The sequence below is a fragment of the Lipophrys pholis genome, assembly GCF_963383615.2.
Source record: "Lipophrys pholis genome assembly, chromosome: 21".
Taxonomy (NCBI): domain Eukaryota; kingdom Metazoa; phylum Chordata; class Actinopteri; order Blenniiformes; family Blenniidae; genus Lipophrys; species Lipophrys pholis.
Genome location: NC_137649.1, coordinates 15,921,686 through 15,928,001, shown reverse-complemented (window position 1 = coordinate 15,928,001; position 6,316 = coordinate 15,921,686).

Here is a 6,316-nt window from a genome sequence, read left to right as displayed (position 1 = left end):
AGAGTGAGGGCAGAGACGCTGTAAAATGATGAAGAAAACCTGCCTGTCATGGCTCAGTCAACAAGCTGCTGATGATCCTGGCTCGTGGCACGTGGGAGGAAAATGAGGAGGACACAGCAGTCGGAGACAAAAGAGGGGTATTTTCCCAGTCACTGCAGAGCTGTGTGTGTGTGTGTGTGTGTGTGTGTGTGTGTGTGTGTGTGTGTGTGGTGTGTGTGTGTGTGTGTGTGGTGTGTGTGTGTGTGTGTGTGTGTGTGTGTGTGTGTGTGTGTGTGTGTGTGTGTGCGCGCGCGCGCCAGGTTTAGTTATGCTGCTGCTGCACCATGGAATCGATGAGGAGGAGCGAGCAGAGGAGAAAGTGGGAGGAGGGTCAGCCCTGGTCTGGGTTGTTTCACTGCAGTGCAAAATGTTTTGTCGTCTTCCTGACTCCCCCAATCTCTCTCTCTCTCTCTCTCTCTCTCTCTCTTTCTCTCTCTAAACCCCCTCTGGGCAGGACCCTGCTTCCTGATACCTGGCGCCCTGCTGTCTAATCTGGCAACCTTGGGTGAAGTTGTGTCGGGAGTCTTGCAGTGCACAGCTCCTACACTTTCCCTGATTAGCTGAGTCAGCGTCTGCCAGACAGTAACTTAGCACAATTGTGCGAAACTTCTCCTTCTCGGAGCTTGTTTTCAGGGCAGATTTCAGAAGGCGTGGTGTTTCTGGAGGCAGGTGGCAGTCTCCCAGCAGGGATGCGCTGATCCAATCTGGCATGCTGGATTTTAGATCAACTCTAAATACAGCTCTTTGATCGTGATTAACGAAGTTTTTGCTTCAGAGAATCTTTATAGTCAACGATCCCCACTAAAGTTTACCTTCAGGTTGCTGCCCTGTGAAGTCAACAATAAAGTGCAGCACAATATATCAGGAGGAAAAACAGTGCGTCACGTGGCTGACTAAAGATGTCAATACTGTTTAACGCAACAAAATGTGTTTGGTTCGTTATACCAGTAAAGTAATATTTAAAAATCAACACCTTTACTTTCTGTACAATCAACAAATAATTTAAGTAGTGAGGCTGAACGCAAACTACACCACAGTCCCACATTGGGCGGTTTCCACTGTGTCAAGTCCTCAATAATGATACAAACTGAATCTCTAGAAGTAAAATAGTCTGAGCAGAAGCAATAGTAACATTACTGTGAAGGGAAAATAGTATTGTTGTGTTTAGAAACGATGCTAAGATCGAATTTATCTGCAGTTAATGCTTCAAATCTCTACTAGAAAGACATTCCCCAGCCTTAGCTAAGTGATAACTTAAATCCAAACAACTTTGACAAAGTTTTTAAACAAGACTGATTAATTTAAACAGAAATCTTTGTTGTAAAAACTGCTTCAGCGACAGTATCCACTCGGATGGAGGGAAATGGCTCAACGGTATTAAATACTGTTACAAAAATAAGTTAAATGACACAAATGTAGAATGTAACTCACTAGTATTTGTTTGTTGTCTTGGTTCAAATGACGCAAACAAGACTCAACATGTAAATTAGTGAACTTCACATGTGAAGGAAAATACAACAACTTCAAGTGGTTGCTCTCTTATATCTGCAGCTTTATATACAATAATAATATCAAACAAATCTGACCTCATCACCTAAAGAGAAAGTGCTCTCTCTACTGTTTCATGCACTGGATTCATCATAATTTACTTAACTTTGACTGGATTGCCTTTTTTTTTTTGTTGCCATGTTCGCTCATATAAAAATGACACATTTGTTTGAACTGTAAACAACCAAGCTGCCAAAGCTCAGATCACAAAGTTTAAGAGGATCACAAACCAACATGTTTTTTTTTTTCCTTTTCACTATGAGCTGTGCGTGTTTTTGTGCCAGTGTGTTGTGTTGTTCTCAGTAACGCTCGTGCAAATGTATTTTCATTTAGTTAACAGAAGACCTAAGGGTTGCTGTGTGTGTGTGTGGTAGAGAGAGAGAGAGAGAGAGAGAGAGAGAGAGAGAGAGAGAGAGAGAGAGAGGAGAGAGAGAGAGAGAGAGAGAGAGAGAGAGAGAGAGAGAGAGAGAGAGAGAGAGAGAGAGAGAGAGAGAGAGAGAGAGAGAGAGAGAGAGAGAGAGAGAGAGAGAGAGAGAGAGAGAGAGAGGAGAGAGAGAGGAGAGAGAGAGAGAGAGAGAGAGAGAGAGAGAAAATGAAATTGTGACGAGGGGAGCGGGTGAGAGGAGCTAATAGAACGGAGCAGGAAACCAGACCAAACATGGGCACAGGTGACGCAGAGAGGATACCCAGTTTCCATAGCAACAGGCAGGTGCAAGACTCTGGGAGCTAGCTTTCGATCTGCTAAGGTGAAACATTTGCATTCACAGCACACAGCCATTATCCCATTTCACACACGTACACACGCACGACGCACACTAACCATTCGATCCATAGGGAGCGTCACACACACACACACACACACACACACACACACACCACACACACACACACACACACACACACACACACACGATGTGAGGACAATCACACTGAGATGACCCCCCCGTCCATACACAAACTGGGAAAAAGTGACGCATTGACAGTACAGGCTGACGGAAAGGAGGATGAAAGAGGGGGAGACGAGGGGGAGGATGAGGCAGGAGCGAGAGAGAGAGAGATTAAAGGGGAAGAGGAGCTCCGGGAGAAGAGAGTTGATCCAGACCCCGGGGGTGCGTTACATGATGAAGCGACAACAGAGGAGGGGCGCTAGGGTGGGGTTGTTATTGTACGGAGAGGAGAGGTTGGAGGGGAAAAAAGAGGTTGAGTGTAAAAGTGAGAAAGAGGTGGCGAGGGGGACGAAGAGTAACATCAACCACAAACTAGTAATGTGCAAGCCAGTGTACAGAGTTAATGATATATAATAAGCATGAGTAGTAATACAAGTAAAGAAATGGACGTTTCATCATATGAGATCCATAAACGTCGGCTGTTTTTGAAAAGTTACAAAAACTTTTAATTGCCGCTTTCCCGCTTATAGTTCCTGAATCGAGGTCTTGTGCTGATGTTCTGCTCAGTATCACATCACTTCCCTGGACAAACCTGAGGCATAGTATTTCATTTTATTACAACTGTGCGAATAAGAGTAACAGTATGAATGCTACGGGTCCGGCTGGTATTGTGCCGGTTGGTTGTGAGTATAAATACAATATACTGTGCTCTTTTTTTAAATGGAAAAAAAGACTAAATACAGCATAGCAAGGATGAGTGCGAAAACAGTTGAAAAAACGTGCTGCAAAATACTACAAAAATGATCTTAATGGTAGTTTACCTCTTTAGCACCAATAACAACTCAGTCACCTCATTTTACTCACAGTTCTAATATAGCATGGGGGGGGGGGCACTGATAATAGAGAAGAAAAGCTGCTTCATACTCAGAGGAAATGGAAACAAAAAGAGAGACTACAGCACAGAGATGGATGATTTTAATGACTTGTATTACAGATGTGAAGAGAGAAGAGAAGCTGAATAAAGGTGAATTAAATAAGATATCAACAATTTAAACCGACAGCAGCTCAACTAAGAAACTGGTCCAGGTTGGCCCGAGGTAACTGTAAGCTTTATCAAACGGGAAGGTTTGATCCCGAAGGTACAGACATTGACTAGTTTATTAGCTTTATAGGAGGCGCAACACTTTTGGAACATTACCCATAAAAACTGTTATTTAATGTGTCAATAGGCCTTTTCATCCTGAGCACAGATCCACAGGGGGAATTTTGTCTTTCCCATTGTGTCTTACTAAACACATTTATTTCACTGAGTCATTTTGAAACCATCGTGGCTTTAATTTGTTTGTTTACACTCGGATCATTTGTTTGAAGCAGATTTTAGATTCGTGAGGTGCAGCTTCTCTTTTGATTCCTTTTGTCTCTTAGATTTAATTTCCACTGCTCCTCGTCAGTAAAGACACTCCGAGGGAGCGCTATCCATCAAAGTCACGCAGACAGTGTCAGAACGGTGGCATATTTTATTTGTCAAAGCCAGTATTTGCTTTCTGAACGGCTCCTTTCAGAGAAAAACAAAGGTATTGATCTTTTTTTTTGTTTTCTTTAGTTGTTTTTTTCACCATGTGCTTTCCTCTCACCCAGTATGGCTGCATTTCTCTGTTCAGTGGGCATTTCAGCCCCAGTCATGCAGCAGGCCAGTGTCAGCTGTTCAAACAGTCACACACACATTCATGCCCGGCTTTATACACGCACATGTGCACATATGGGAGGTGGAGAGTACGCACGTTTTGACTTCAATGGGCCACTTCCTGTGAGCCAGCCAGCGGGGACGTTAACGCTCCAGTGCACCGCTCCCACTTCTTTTTGTGTGATCTTACATCGCCTTATTACTTCATGTGTGAGGATCATTGTATGTTTGTTCTGTGTGAGGTTCCTGATACATGATTTTCTTACGTAACCTTCCACTGCGTCATGTGGCGTGTGCGGTTTCCTGCTCGCTCCTCTTCTTGTCTGCTCCCCTCTGATCCGTTGTGCACACTCCAGACTCCAGCCCTGTGTCTGTTTATTAATACAGAAATAAACATTCCAGCACACATTTGTCTCCCTACAAATTACATTTCCCAACAGTGATTGCAAAGAACTTGTGTTTTTATCATCTCTCGGGGTTATAATTTCATCAAAAGATCCAGAGCAGGGAGGAATGGCTTTACTCAAGGGAGAACCGATGCTGGCTGTTTGTGATCTTCAGGCCCTCCGGCAGCAGTGTGTTAAAATGAAGACACGAGTGTTTGGTGCTAAACGCATCATGGACTCGGGAAAAGCTCTGCACACAGTTTGCCCTCTCACCCACAAGTGGATGTTATATCTCAATCCGGCAACACAAAGAGCAGACAGGAACGAGGTAACTCAGGATTCTCTGGCCTGTCATGTGGTGAAGAGGAACCAGCCAGTTTGCTTCCAGTGCACATTTAAAGAGCCAGCAGCTGTTAGGGTATCGGGGGAGTGGACGTCGGTGTAAATGTCTTGCATGGCTTGCACCGTTGCACGTTTTTGGACTGCAGGCTAAAGAGAAACCGCGTCAGAAAGAGTTCAGATAAACTGTAGCAGTGATGAATGATCAGCTGAAAGCACAATGAGCAGAGCTGAGGAATCTGGGTAAATTATATTTATAATCCAGAAAATATGACTTCTACAAAAACAATATGACTTCATGACCCTAGAAAAATTACAGTCAAAGAAAATTGGGAACTGATGCAACTCAGTGGTGAACATGCGCATGTCCAAATTTCAAAATGAGCATAACAATCGTTAAAAATGTGATTGGTATTTTTCAAACTTTCTCACATGCAATTCTTGTATAGTTTCCTTTAACTGTGGACATAATAATCGTCCCAGGTTTGATGGTACCGGCGATGCACATTCAAATTGAGCTCAAAGTCACGTACAGGATTCGTGCTATTAGATTTAACGAAACTGAGGAAAGAGAGAAAACAAGAGAGGAGGAGGTGATAGAAAAGAGGAGAAGAAAGTGGTGCTGGGGGTGTGTGTGTGGGGGGGGGGGGGGGGGGGGGGGGTGTAGAGCTGCAGGTCGATGCAGATCGATCCTCACTCTGACAACCATCCTCACCGTTGGATACAAGACCTTCAGTCCCACACTTATCAATGTCGCCACTCACTCCCCATCTATCAATACCTCAATTATCAGATTGAATCTCAGTCTCCCCAGTGGGACTGAGAGCTGCTCCCCAAAGAGGTGACAATCAGCTCATCTTCATAATCCATTCCTCTCAAATATTTTACTGAAATATTCCTTGTGTGTGTGCTGTGCTTCAGTTTTTGCCTTTTTTTTTTTGGCAACTTGAACTAGAAAGATTTATTACACATTTGGTCATGAACTTAACTCAAATGGCCAGTTTGGATCATAAAAGTCAGATTCTCAAAAGAAAATCAATTCATAGAACTAAATTCTTCAAATCACCTCTGATGATGACTGAAAGCAAGTCATAAAAATATGCAAAAAAGAAAAACTTCAGTATAGTTCATTATTAATCTCATTAAATCAAAATGTGTGATACACACATTTTGTGTGTGTTCAATGTTTATTTTGAAGGGCTGTTTAAAAGTAATGGGATTTATAGCTAATTATCTAAGTTAGAAAAATAAGATTTTATTTGTGTTTTATCATTTTATAGATTCATGATTTCTTTTTCTGCTGGAAATGACAGTTTTTGACAAAGCTTGCTAGTCCATGAAAGAGTATTTAAAGTCGCTTCCCTCTAAAACAAATTACACATGTAATCAGTGACTATGATCGCTGGTGCAAAATTGGGGAGTCACATTTCTTT